Below are 14,993 nucleotides of genomic sequence, written 5' to 3'. Positions count from 1 at the left end.
TACAGGGAACCAGGCACAGGGCCTTTTTGGTAGTGGCACCCACCCTGTGGAATGCCCTCCCATCAGATGTCAAGGAAATAAAGAACTATCTGACTTTCAGAAGACATCTGAAGGCAACCCTGTTTAGGGAAGTTTTTAATGTTTGATTGTTTTGTTGCATTATTATTATTATTATTATTATTATTATTATTATTATTATTCCGTTGGGAGCCACCCAGAGTGGCTGGGGAAATCCAACCAGATGGGTGGGGTATAAATAAATTGTTGTTGTTGTTGTTGTTGTTGTTGTTGCTGCTGCTGCTGCTGTTGCTGTTTTTCCTTTGCCAAGAACCCACCACTTTGATCCTAAAAGACATTTACTAATGGGACAAGCCATACAGTTTTCTTAGCGGCTACTTGTGATCAACTTGCAATCTTGTAATTAGGATGGAGCCTATCTGGTCACAAAGTTGCTTAAAGTATGTTTTTGTATTTTAGAATCAAAACAGCAGATGGACTTTCCTTCACACTCTGCTGATCAGCCAAAATGGAACCACAGGCCTTGGTAAACTTGTAAGAGAATTTGGAGTCGAGAGCGGCTGGCAGTAAGCAGTTTTGATTCTTCCCATTCATGTTTTATGGGGAGAAAAGGAAAAACAGCTGGCAGTAACTGTTTCTTCTTTTCAAAAGAAGCAGTAAATCGAAAATTTGCAGAATCTTAGTGCGATTTCACAACTGCCCTTCTGAAGCCAGCGTTACTCATTCCCCGATAGTAAAGCGGTACTATCCAGAGTCCAGCTTCTCTTGCCCTGGAGTATAATTCTCACCCTGGGTGGGAAGTTCTAGTAAAAACCACAGACTCTAAACAAAAAAAAAAAGGCATTATAGTGTCACAGTGGAATATAGCTGCTTTAGTTGCTGAAAACGAGCTGAGTATTGGAAGATTATATTTCACTAGAAAAATAGCAGATCACATGGCTGTTTCTACAAGACTGCTTTCTCATGAGCAACTTCTACCAGCTGTGTGTGGATGTGGCACAGTTCAGCCATGTGCCCTATTCATAACTCAAGCCAAATACAGTCGTACCTTGGTTCTCGAACGCCTTGGTACTCGTACGTTTTGGGTCCCAAACACCACAAACCCAGAAGTAAGTGTTCCGGTTTGCGAATGTTTTTCGGAAACCAAACATCTGGCGCGGCTTCTGCTTGACTGCAGGAAGCTCTTGCAGCCAATCAGAACCCGAGCCTTGGTTTTCGAATGGTTTTGGGACTCGAATGGACTCCTGGAATGGATTAAGTTCGAGAAACAAGGTACGACTGCATACCCTAACATTGCAAGCTGCTGAAATGGCAGTCTTGCACACATGTACTGAATGTACCTGTAGCACCTTCTCTCTTTTTCTCCTTTAGATTCCAGGTGCACATTCTCTGTGAAACCTCTGGCTTGACCCCAGTCTCAATGATCAACTATAACCCAAACAACAGACAAGCATAAGTAAGTACATGGGCCTGCTTTAGCTGCTTACATTTATCCACAGGTCGTGTGTCTCTCCCTGCCCTTTTCTCTATTGTCTTTTCTACTTCCAAAATTTAGATCTAAGCTCTGGGGGTGGGTGGGAGGCAGCAGAAGGGTCCGGGTATTTATTTATTTTTACTTAGAACAATGCTGTAGAGTTCTCTGCATATTGTTGGCTCTGCAGTCACTGAATACAACGTATAAATGAATGAATCATTCATTCAGAGATCACTAAGGCATATTACCATCTAATTATTCAATACTTTCAGCTGGGCAATTATGTTGGTTAGAAGTGAAGGAAAGAGACTATGGATTTATCCACACTTACTTTCCTCCACCCCACTCTTTGCGTAGGCAGGCAGAGACCACTCCCCCAACTCCAGACACCCAGGTGGAATGGGATAAAAATTGGCCACAACTTTATTAAAAGTTTCAGATGTAGGGAGACCTTGGCTCAGGCATTGGGTGTTTATCTTTCCCAGTCCCCACTTGGGGATCTGGGAGACTTCAGGGTTATCCAGAATGTGTGGGGATTGGGCTGGCTCTGGAAAATGTATGTTTAAGCAGAGAGGCGCGCGCCCCCCCATTTCGCTGCGTCACAGGGGAGAGCAATGACAACCTCTCAGCGTATGGCCAATGCCTCCCCTCAAAACAAGCCCTTTAATGGGAAACCCTGGGATTGCTGTTGCCTCAGGGGGAGCGTGGGTCACCGCTTCGCTCCCCCCCCCCCTTTAGGGAAGATAGACTAAAGAATTCTGCCCAAGGCCTGAAACCACCAAAGGTGTGGCTTTTTGCTACGGGGAAGGCAAAACCTGCCAATGCAGGGAAATTCCTTCCTGGTCCTTCGACAGCAACCATCAATGAACGTAGCAGCACCCGCATAGCTATAATGAAAAAAGGTTAAACTGCAAAAGGAATGCATGGAATAAGGGAGGGCAGGGTGGGAGAAGCTCTGGAGCCAACTGAAGATTCCCATGTAAGTTACACCCTCTATTGGGGGGGGGCAGACCTAGCCCTACCTGGCCAAGTCGCCTGGCAATGCCTCCTTCAGCTGGGACCGGCCAATTGTTGGAATCTTGGCGGGAACCTCCAGGTATCTGGCCCAGGGGGGGGGAGGTGAAGCCAGGCTGCCTAGCCGGGAGTCGCATAGGATTGGGTGGGGCTGCATGCACCCACGCAAAGGGCCCCCCCATTTAATGTGGGAATTCCAGGCACAGATCAGCACTTAAAATTCCATGTCTGAGGTCCCTTTTGTGTCCCTAGCTTCCACATACGGACATATATGAAAACCTCCTCTTTAGCATTCAATAGGAGCAAATGTTTTCTGCAGGTTGGTTTGCACAAAGGGAAAGCTAGAGCCTAAAAGGGGGGACACTGAGACATGTAGTTTTAAAGTGTGGACCATGCCTGAAAAGAGTGGGGGGGGGACCTAACATTTTGTGCATGTGGTAGAGTTGTCCTAAATGGGGAAAAATCTGGGATAAGATTGCTTATACAATCGGCTTAATGATTGGATATTCCATTTATTTTGACCCATGTGATATCACTTGGGTATCCCAAATAGGCGGGTTAAACGGGGCCATCCTGAGCTCATTTGGAATTATTTCTTGTGGCAGGGAGTTCTGTGACACATTTTTCGCACTGGATATTTTCATACCAGGTTTTTACTTCAGATCAAACATTCTCTCTCATTAGTTTGCCTAGCAAAACGTACATTTGTGAAACACAAACATTTCCTTCTCCACATCCTTACTGGGGGTGGGGGAAATTAAGTTGTCATTACAAGTTGCCAACTGGAAAACAAGTTAGGATCTGCAAGCGCCTTGACAAGCAGCTTCTAATTCAACATAATAATGTCACAAGAGGCATCAGGTAATTGCAGTGTCGATCAGAAGATTGGCAACCATATATGACTGACTCTGCTGAAAGCTGAAGAGAAACTGAGAAAGGCAAGCAATTAGGCAGAGTTTTGGGAGTTAGGCATATTGCCTTAACGCAGCTTTTAGAGTAACTGGGTGGGGAGAATTACACCCGTGACAAAAAAAAAACCAAAAACCTTTCGGTCTGACAGGACATGTATTATGGAAATGATGTCTACATTTTTTAAAGAGAGTCACTTAATTTTACGTTAACACCCAATGAGGAAGTTGAAAGGGGAAAAGGAAGACTCAGGACTTTATTTCTATGTTAACACCCAAACAGGGAGTTACGGTTCTGCGGCTAAACTGGATCTGCCCCATTCCAATCTGTGTGGGATATTGTAGAATTCAATGACCCAACCTTTGCTGGCTTAAGAAAGACAGAAACTGTGCACATTTAAAAAAATGTGCATCCATGGTGCTTCCCGGATAGGTGCCATAGGCTGCATAAACCAATTCAATCTTAATACAGTGGTACCTCAGGTTACATACACTTCAGGTTACGTACGCTTCAGGTTACAGACTCCGCTAACCCAGAAATAGTGCTTCAGGTTTAGAACTTTGCTTCAGGATGAGAACAAAAATCGTGCTCCAGCGGTGCGGTGGCAGCAGGAGGCCCCATTAGCTAAAGTGGTGCTTCAGGTTAAGAACAGTTTCAGGTTAAGAACGGACCTCTGGAACGAATTAAGTACTTAACCCGAGGTACCACTGTAAATAAATAGATTCAAGAGTTGGAGTGCGGTGGGATTCCTAGCTGCTGCTCCAGCACAAGATCATAAATACGAGGTCACATGAATGTTATACATATGTGATTGTGGTGTAAAATGTTGGTAAACATTGCCTTCCTATAGCTGGAAGCACTTATATGATTGACTTCTGGAACCAACTATATAGGGGTTCTAAGCAGGCGAATAACAACCCAGCTGGAATCATATGAAAGCACTTTTTCAAGCCACTACATTCACGCAACTAGAGGTGCGGTGGTTCCAGTCCTGCTTGGAGGGTCGTTCCCAGAGGGTGTCACTTGAGGAGTGCTTTTCAGCCCATGGTGCAGCTGGTGCAGAATTCAGCGGCCATGTTGCTCATGGTTTGAGCATATTGCACTGATCCTGGTCTGACTGCACTGGCTACTGATTAGTTTCCAGGCCCAATTCAAAGTGCTGGTTCTGACCTATAAAGCCTTAAACGGCCCAGGACTGCAATTCCTCAAGGACCGCCTCTTTCCATATGAACCTACCCGGATCCTGAGATCACCTTCCGAGGCCTTCCTTCGTGTGCCTGCTGTGTGAGAGATCTGGAGGATAGCAGCACAAGAACGGGCCTTCTCTGTAGTGGCTCCCCATCTGTGGAAGCTCTCCCCAGGGAAGTTCGCCTGGCACCATTATTGTACACCTTTAGGCACCAGGCAAAAACATCCCTTTTTAACCAGGCCTTTGGCCACCTCATGAGAAGAGAAGACTCCCTGGAAAAGACCCTGATGTTGGGAAAGATGGAGGGCACAAGGAGAAGGGGACGACAGAGGACGAGATGGTTGAACAGTGTTCTCGAAGCTACAAACATGAGTCTGACCAAACTGCGGGAGGCAGTGGAGACAGAAGTGCCTGGCGTGCTCTGGTCCATGGGGTCACGAAGAGTCGGACACGACTAAACGACTAAACAACAACAACAATTGGCTGAGCTAATCAACATCCTAAAATGAGCACTCACTGGCAGGACAGATCCTGAAGCTGAGGCTCCAATACTTTGGCCACCTCATGAGAAGAGAAGACTCCCTGGAAAAGACCCTGATGTTGGGAAAGATGGAGGGCACAAGGAGAAGGGGACGACAGAGGGCGAGATGGTTGGACAGTGTTCTCAAAGCTACCAGCATGAGTTTGACCAAACTGCGGGAGACAGTGGAAGACAGGAGTGCCTGGCGTGCTCTGGTCCATGGGGTCATGAAGTCGGACACGACTAAACGACAAAAAAATGTGGCTCTTTGTGTGTGAGAGAGATTGGATTATTATTTGATTTTATATATTGTGATTTTTTTTTGTTAACTGCCCTGAGACCTCCAGGTATAGGGAGGTATATAAATTCAATAAATAAAAATGAAATGAAATGCAAACTGCAAAGGCTGCATACAGAGCTGTGACGTTGCAATGCTAGTTCACACCCTCAGTCTTCCATATAATCCCCAGTGTGGGCTGTGAACTTCTGGAGGTGATATTGCCAGGCACATTAAGAGCTCACCCACACTTCCCTTTGTCCCATGCAGTGGTACCTCAGGTTAAGAACTTAATTCGTTCTGGAGGTCTGTTCTTAACCTGAAACTATTCTTAACCTGAGTTACCACTTTAGCCAATGGGGCCTCCAGCTGCCACTGTGCTGCCGCCGCCCAATTTCTGTTCTCATCCTGAGGTAAAGTTCTTAACCTGAGGTACTACTTCTGGGTTAGCGGAGTCTGTAACCTGAAGCATTTGTAACCCGAAGCATTTGCAACCCAAGGTACCACTGTATTTCATTTCATTTTTCCTGTGATTCCTGGACATGGGTTCAGCAATAAACAATGGGTTTTCCAGGGTAAAGCTGTGGGACAAAAGAAAAAGCAGACCGATAACTAGAAATCGTTGGACAAATGTGCTTTTAACCATCTTCCCCTAACAATAGTGGCTGGGGAAACTCAGCCAGATGGGCGGGGTATAAATAATAAATTATTGTTATTATTATTAATATAGTTTGCCTGCATGCAAAGTTAACACGCTCATTGCAATATGCAAAGCTTGGAGCAACATACAAGACGGGCACTGACTCTTCAACAGGCCTTTAGATTGGGAGACAACCTGGTTGTTACATGTAAATGTAACTTTCCCATCAATGACCTTCTAAAAAGAAAAGAAAAGCATCAGTGAAGAGGAAAAGATGTTTTTGAGGGGTGGGGGGGATGCTTAACCCTTTCCCTGCTGACTCCTTTTCTGTTAAAAATTGAGTGAACTCAGCAGCTTTTCCCCACACAAGGAGAAAAAATGTGGGTCCCAAATTGCTTTCTGCCATTGTGATGATAGGGGAAACTGTTGGGAAGATGGATTATGAGCAGAAAAACAGCAGGCAGGGAAAGAGTCAAGAATCCTCCAACAACTCCAGGTCAGTCTCCCAAGGGCTGTTTTCAGTTTTGTTTTAAATCCCATCAGGATTTAAATATTGGATATTATCTGGTTGCAGAATCCAAGTTAGCCCTGGGTCTCTGACATAATGAAGATCAAGGAAAGGTGGAAAGTGTAGCTTTGTAAGGGCAGAAACAGTGCTCTCTTCGGGGGGGGGGACTCCCAGTGAAATGAATGGGAGTCCTACCACAAAAGCAAATTACCTGTGTAGGACTCCCAATCCTCTAGCAAAGAGCAAGGGTTAAAGCCCCCTCCACAAACTAATGCCTCAGTTGAGATCAGGGTGCCCATGCTGGCAATTTATGTAAAAAGCAAAACAAAAACCAACCCTGCACTGAAGGGCACAAATAGATATTGTCTCGTTTGGCCCCAACTCACTGACATGGAATGCCACAGAAATGATCAAAGCAAGTTGACTGCATAAAGCGTACCTTGTGAAGCTGGTCACATGGACTTGGGTCCTCTACATCTAACGGAGCTGCGTGGGGGTGGAAGAGCCACTGGCCGTGGGGAGAAGGGTTGTGGCTTCTCAGAGTACAGTTCTCCTGCAAAGAAGAGGGAAGAAACAAGGAAACGAGGAGGATGTGAACTCAGAGGTAGGAAACGGAACTTTGCAAGAGCAACAACTCTAAACAAGGCAAAAGGGGAGACCCGACAACGGCAAGTCAGAGGAAATGTTACGTCCCGTGTGCACTCATCCTGTTGTTTTCTCTGGTCAGCAGGATTTTGCACGTTTTTGTAATGGCTCCAAAACCAGTTTGAACAGAGATTAGCTAAAGAACGAGCATGTGCATTACAGCTGACGATGATGCCATCATATGATGTTCAAGTCTCTATGAGAAATTACTGCCCATGCCAGCCCAGGAACAGTGCATGCAGCCGGAAGTCCTCCAATTCAAACTGGAGCTTGGGCAGAAGCAAGCTGCGGGGCTGTGAGCAAACCATTATTTCAGTCATCGTTAAAGGTAAAGATAAAGGGACCCCTGACCATTAGGTCCAGCTGTGGCCGACTCTGGGGTTACGGCGCTCATCTCGCTTTATTGGCCGAGGGAGCCGGCGTACAGCTTCCGGGTCATGTGGCCAGCATGACTAAGCCGCTTCTGGCGAACCAGAGCAGCGCACAGAAACGCCGTTTACCTTCCCGCTGGAGTGGTACCTATTTATCTACTTGCAGTTTGATGTGCTTTCGAACTGCTAGGTTGGCAGGAGCAGGGACCGAGCAACGGGAGCTCACCCCGTCGCGGGGATTCAAACCGCCGACCTTCTGATTGGCAAGTCCTAAGCTCTGTGGTTTAATCCACAGCGCCACTGCAGTCATCGTTAGGGAGGATTTAAAGGTGAACCTACCCAACCTGCACTTTCCAGAACCATATGTGAACCAAAACAATGCCATGGCAATTCTCTGAATTTTGCAATGCCATTCTTCAACCAAGAGAAACACTCAGAGTCTGTAAGTTTTTCCCTTATTCTGCAGGAATGCATTCTACTTAATTGGAAAGGGGGCTGGTGATTTACAGGGCAATCCTATGTGTTCATACTCTGAAGTCTCATTGAGTTAATAAGAACATAAGAAGAGACTGCTGGATCAGGCCAAGGGACCATCTAATCCAGCATCCTGTTTTCATATAGTGACCAACCAGATGCCTAGGGGAACCCCAAAAGCACACTCTTTGCCTGTGACTCTCAGCAACTGTTATTCAAAGGCATATTGCTTCCAACAGAAGAGGGAGGACACAGTCATTGTGGCTAGTGGCCGCTGATAGCCTTTACCTCCATTAATCTTCTCTTAATGCCATCCAAGTTGATGACCATCACTGCCTCTGGTGGGAGCAAGTTGTGTGAAGAAGTAAACTTCCTTCTGTCTGTCTTGAATCTTTTTATTTATTTCATTCATGTATTAAATTTGTCTACTGCCCTTCATGCATAGATCTCAGGGTTGTTAACAACAACAACAACATAATAATGATAATAATAATTCATACCCTGCCCATCTGGCTAGGTTTCCCCATCCACTCTAGGCTGCTCCCAACAGACTATTGAAAAATATGATAAAACACCAAACATTAAAAACTTCCCTAAACAGGGCTGCCTTCAGATGTCTTCAGATAGTTGTTTATTTCCTTGACATCTGATGGGAGGGCATTCCACAGGACGGGCACCACCACTGAGAAGACCCTCTGCCTGATTCCCTGTAGCTTCACTTCTCACAGTGAGGGAACTGCCAGAAGGCCTTCAGAGCTGGACCTCAGCGTCTGGACTGAATGATAGGGGTGGAGACGCTACTTCAGGTATACAGGCCCAAGGCCATTTAGGGCTTTAAAGGTCAGCACCAACACTTTGAATTGTTCTCGGAAATGTACTGGGAGCCAATGAAGGCCTTTCAGGAATGGGCTTATGTGGTCTTGGCGGCCACTCCCAGATAAAAACACAGAATACATAATAAAAAAGAGAGGGGAGGGGAAACCCCATGAACCAGTAAACCCTCCCCCACCCACCCCTCCCAACATTCAGCTTCCTATGAATTCCAGAGTCATGAGAGGGGGAGGAAAACTTTTCTCTGAGCTGAATGAGACTTAACATCCTTGCAAACAGCATAGGCTTAAAACCTTGCACCAAAAGCTACGTGGAACCTGTTGACAATTGGTGAAAGGAGCAGTGGCTTTTGTAAGCAAGCGTCTATCTTCTGTAAGAGACATTGAAAGGAATGCAAAGCTCATAGTACAACACTGTATATCATTCAGCATTTGTTGTTATTTTTCAGCGCAGAACTGAGTTTGAAATTCCAGCCCTGTACACTCATTGTATGATGTGGCTGCAGATTAAAGCATTGTGAAAAAGAGTTTGTGTTCTTTTTCCTACTCCACATCTTGCATGCTGGATAATAAGTTTCAAGTAATTCACCACAGGCAAGCCTCATTGCACCGATGGGAATAAAATCAATTAGCTCAAACGGTTTAAGATGCTGTCATACACGCCAGCATCAAATTCTGTCCCAGACTCCAAGATGACACCATCCAGACCTTCTGAGATACTTGGAATAAGTCAGAATGTGCCTTTGCCTGTTTTCACCATGTCAGGGCATAGGTTCATCTTGTGTTGCCTTTCAACTAGTACAGCCCCTTAAATTTCAACTTCCTTGCACTTGGTTGAAATTAGGGCATATCTATGATTTCCACCAACACCATCAAAGTTGTTCATATGAATCTGATAGCATTAAACTAGATGCCAGACAAGCCTCACTGAAGGATGCATTCAATGCATGGTGATAAATTGTGGCTTCCCACTCCACCAGGTCTCAGTTGAGATTTCTGGTCTGGATCTGGTAGGTTTGCACTGCCACCTGTGTTTTTTCTCTTCCCTCTCTGTCCATTGATTTTGGAGCAGAGGAAACTAGTGTCTAAAACTAGCACCGGTTTATCATTTTGCTCGAGTGATATCCGATGACTTAGGGAACCAGATGCCAACAGTGTTTGATTCACATTGTATAGCTGGATATGACTACACAAGTTAATGGCCTGGAGAAGGAGGACACAAAAATGCCCAGTGCCTCACAATGAATGACTTAGAAAACCAGGTCTGTTACTCATGCATTCCTGCTGCAAAGGCCTGAGGTTCAGCCTATTGTGTGATGCTGTCTGCTTGTGCCTAGAAAGATCAAAAGCTCATATAAATAATTGTTTCCTGTTTTCCCCCTCTTCTCTTACTTTTCTGTGAGATCCCGTGCCATTTGAGTGTCTCACGTTTTGCATTTGTGTTCAGCATGTTATAACTGAGTGACTCACACTAACGAATGACTCAGTAAACTACGCTAATTAAAAAATATGAGTAAAGGTAGGAGTTTACTTGTGCCAGCCCTTAAACAGGAGTTTCTGTCACAGGGTGAAGCTCCTCTGAAGCAGGGGACCAATTTTTCTGTGGAATGCCCTGAGGGTCAAACTCCAAAGCCAAAAACAGAAGGCTGTGGTTACTGCTATGCTCTCTGCCCTTTCCCAACCTGGAAGAAGATCTAGGCAAGGGCTCACCAACCTTCCAGAGACTGTGGGCACATCTGCAAACTGAAGACACTGTTGTAGACACCACACATACATCACAACCTTTCCTTGGACCACAATATAATGCTTATTTGAAGCCGAGTTTTAGACAGAGGAGGAGAACCAGGGATGCTGCTGTGTGAATATATGTGCATTTCATTAAGATGAGAGCATTAATATTGTCATGGTAAAAAAATCTGGTTTGTTTACAGCAGGATGGGGAATCTTTGGTCCTCCACATATTGCTGAACTAGAACTCCCAGCAGCTACAGCGAGCAGGGATAATTGGAGTTGCTGTTTATCAACATCTGGAGGGCCAAAGATTCCCCAGCCCTGATTTACAAGCAGAGCATAAGGAAGGCAATGAAAGCAAACAGTGGTGTAGTGTAGGTTGCCAGTGCCCGGGGCCGTGTGGAGGGAGGAAATGGATGGAGTGTGTATGCACATTCAACTGCCTAACGGCGTCCGTGTCACCCAGAAGATCACAGCCACAGAGATAAGAAAAGAAGAGTTGTTCCATTGTCTGGAGAGGTCACTTCCTGGTTTGCATGGAGAAGCCGTTTGCAATGGAGCCCAGCAACAGAAGCACACAACTGTATTGAGGCAACACTGGGTCTTGAAATTTTGCACCTCTAATAAACTTAGAGGCTACGGGGATGTAATAAGTCTCTGAAAATGCGTTTATTGGATTTGCATCTCAACATTTCCCCAGCCAAGTTGGGTGCTGTTAGTGATGAACACTGGGAGCGGGTTCACCAAGGTATTTGTGGCATGGAAAGGAGGTACCAAGACAGGGGGAGTCTCGGCATGCTTTCAGATTTTTGCTGGATGCTCCAGAAGCAAAATATAGACATTAGACAACATCAGTGTGTTCATAAATTAAGAGTCTGAAAGATCACATGATAAAGAGGGAGAAGTAGTGGAATAACACAGGTTGGGACATACCATATTTTTCGCTCTATAAGACGCACTATATTTCAATATTTCTGTTATGTTTAATTTTGTAAGTTGGCCAAAAGTATGGAGTAGCAAACACCAATGCTATTATCACTTTGATTCCAATTGAAAGGGAATTGATGAAAAATGATAACTAATGTGGTTAACCAATGTGCCTTCTCCATGTTGCCGGCTACTATTCCCATCAGCCCCATCCAGCATGGCCAATGGTCAAGGATGATGGGAACTGTAGTCCAGAAACATCTAGAGGACACCTCATTGGCTATTGCTGGGTTAGCAGTATGCAGACCTAAACCATGCATATAGTAATCTTATTCATAACATTCCAGAAAAGCTGCAGCAGTTACAGCTTGGGGGGATAAAATTCAAGGTTACTTGGAATTGACTGCAAAAGTCATTAGGATGATGCAGAATAATGGCACTTTCCTTAGTATGTTGTCAAAACCTGTCAACAACATGAGCCCCTCAGGAGTTTTTTAGGTTTTGCTCTTTATTCCTTCAAGTCCCTGGAATTCCTAGGTCATGTCACTATGATGGTTTCTCCAGTGGAACACAGATGGTTGGGACTTCCTCCTCTGTGGTTCAGCCGCACCCCTCCTGAGGAGACCAGAAGCACTTCAACTAGCTGTGCAATGGGTGTGCATTCCCCTGTTGAACCTAAGTCTGTGAACTTTGGAAGTCACATTTCTGTAATAAATTGCTCCTGTTATTCGCTCTGCTGTTATTTTTTCTTGTCCTGTTACCCTTTCCTACTTACACTCACTAACAATGGCTCATTCATTTATTCCTTTTCAGTACATGAATGGATTTGCTGGGAAAGCCCATTCCACAGCAGAATTACTGGAAGAACTGGTGGTCTCCTCCCACAATTGGTCCGCTCACTTAACATTTCTGTATTTAGTTCCTGTTATAGCTCTGCTCTTCTAACTCTGCCATCCTCAGCTGTACGCCAGCAGCTCCCAAATGATTATCTACACCATCCAATTGAAACAAGCTGCAGAACTTGGTGGACCACTTATTAGTAATTACAAGGTTCTGTGCCTGTATGATTTTCATTGTATTCGTATTGCTTCTTTTTTATTATATTTTGTTGTATTCCACAGAATTCAAATTGCAATACAATAAAATACAATGTATAAAATAAAAAGCAATAAAAACACAATTAAAAAATCAATATGAATATTCAATGTGATGGATGCACTGTCTCCCATCTTCAACCACAAATCCATAGATGCAATGTGGACCACCTGAATGAAGCTCTTAGATGACTGGTGGTCCATAGGCCAGTTCTGGAAATCCTGTCCTACTTTGTTCAGCAGCTCTGACCATTCTTTTTCACTACTCTCAGTGCTTGTCCTGCCTAACATACAACATGCATTAACTCACAAAATGTCATGTATACCAAAACAATAAAGCAGATTATTGTTTTAAAAGAGGGTGAAAGGGGTTGGTGGTGATGTGAGCTAATGAAGGAAGTTCGTATTATAAGTTCTTAGTAGAAGTTGTCGATCACAAAGTTCTGGAATAAAAGAATTATAGAGTTTGAAGGAAACCCGAGATTCATCTAGTCCAAACCTCTGCAATACAGGAACCTCAACAAGATCATAAATGATAGCCATCCATCAATGGAGACCTCACATCAGTATATGTCCCCTGAGCATCTTTAGGAACAAAAGCAGTTTTTAAAAATATGTAATTGCTAGATCTGTTAAACTCCTCAGTTTATTTGAATATGGCTTTACCTGCTGCAGTTTCAGGAAACTGCAAAATAAAAGGAAACACAATCAAATTAACACGATCAAGAGCTCTAAGCCGCAGCTGAGATATCAACTTTTATCCAATCGTGATGAGTTTTTGCTTGTTCACAACTGACTGAAAATAAAGGCTGTTTTATTAATTAAGCATGAGAATTAAAGCTCATAGTATAGCTTTCTTAAGTATGTTTTCTCTATAAATTTATGAGCTTATAAAAATGCCCCCAGCTGTTGGAAATCTACTCGCAGGAGTAGACATTAAACCAAGATGCAACTGAAAGTGTTTGAAAGCAGTAGCATTTAATTTATTCTTTATGGGAAAGAAGAGTCACAGACTTTTATGGTAATTTCTAAGTGTCCTGATTTTTTTTAATTATTGAAAATTCTTTGCAAGCCCTGTTTGCACCTGGTGTTTAGCTACTAACTCAGCAAATGTTTGTGTTCTTGTTGGAATTTAGATGCAGCTTGACAGAACGTCACTCTAGTCTGGAGGCAATGACTGTGATTTTTTAAATACCTTCTTCAACCATATCCTTTTAAGGTAGAAAACCTTACATCAACACACATCTCAGACAACTTCCTGTAACAACTACCTACTTTCCTAAGAAGCATGAACATATCAGCAGTTTGCCACTAACTTCTGGTGCATGCCACAGATTTCAAGATGTTTGACATTTGATGTCGGGATGATTGGCCCACAAAATAAAAGAAAAAAGATAAAACTACTATTCTACCCTTGAAGACCACATTGCATTTCTTAGCCGTTTTCCAGTTGAAACTTAATTTCCTGTAAGATGGCCTCAAGGATGACAAATGAGTGGAAGAAAATTAAAGAGAGATGATGCTGAACAACATTCTGAATGCCCACATGTTTAAGCAAAATACAGATTCCAGACTATCTTTGCTACCATGGCAGAAATTGGCCCCATAGAATTTGATTGGTTCAGTAAAAATCAGTAATGCTTATTTGCAAGGAAATCTTGAATGGGATGTTTTTATTGGTGGCAGTGGTGGTGAGATTCCAGTGCTCTAAATAGATTGGACAGCAGTCAGCATGTTTACTTGTTTAATATTTAGTAGTTACAAAACTAAACTACTATACACGTCATGTTATTTTTGTGTGTGTTATACAAACAACTCAGGAAGTTCTTCCAATTGCCAAAAGTAGATGAATGGGAATGTTTTATTGGGTGGGGAGCAAATCAGTAAAGCATACTCCATTTGGTTTAAATATCATATTCAAAAAATATTTTTATTGAAATAGTTGTAAATATTTTAAGACTGGCAGCAGCTCAGCAGCATATGCTTCCCTTATGTAATTTAAATTTTAAGAAAACTATGAACTGGTAAATGGTTCATAAACCAATTTTAGCTTATTCAGATTGCTGTTCTGCTTTGGTGGATATGTGGGGTTGCGTGTGTCTGTGTCCATGCGCACAAATGCACACATGTGCATGTACTTCCTATGGGTATTTTATTTGACTGGTATGGTATACCTACGTTATGTGGATTGTTCATTTCATAAAAGAATGCAGTTTTGGAAGTGAAAACATTTCTGCAGAAAAATGCAAGAGTGAAAAAATTGCCACCAATTTTTTTTCACCCCATGACAGTGCATTCTTCAGCCCTGAATAAGCAAGAACACTAAACACAACGATGAACAATCTTCTGCTATAATCCTATTTTCCTAGACT

General features: G+C 43.6%; 1 protein-coding gene across 2 annotated transcripts in view; it reads right to left on the bottom strand.

Annotated features, from left to right (window-relative positions):
• The window catches only part of LNX1 (ligand of numb-protein X 1), a 120,342-nt gene extending 113,231 nt beyond the window's left edge, over positions 1-7,111 (bottom strand). The window contains exon 1 of one of the 2 annotated variants that reach the window (XM_083630318.1): positions 6,989-7,111. The gene's annotated coding sequence lies outside the window, so the exon portion shown is untranslated. The remainder of the gene's footprint in view (positions 1-6,988) is intronic. The other variant, XM_083630323.1, reaches the window with a different exon arrangement.
• Positions 7,112-14,993: the final 7,882 nt, after the last annotated feature.

The sequence above is a fragment of the Podarcis filfolensis genome (genome assembly GCF_964270895.1).
Source record: "Podarcis filfolensis genome assembly, chromosome: 9".
In the NCBI taxonomy this organism is placed as follows: Eukaryota; Metazoa; Chordata; class Lepidosauria; order Squamata; family Lacertidae; genus Podarcis; species Podarcis filfolensis.
The sequence above is the reverse complement of the archived record's forward strand: the minus strand, read 5'-3'. Positions and strand labels throughout refer to the sequence as shown.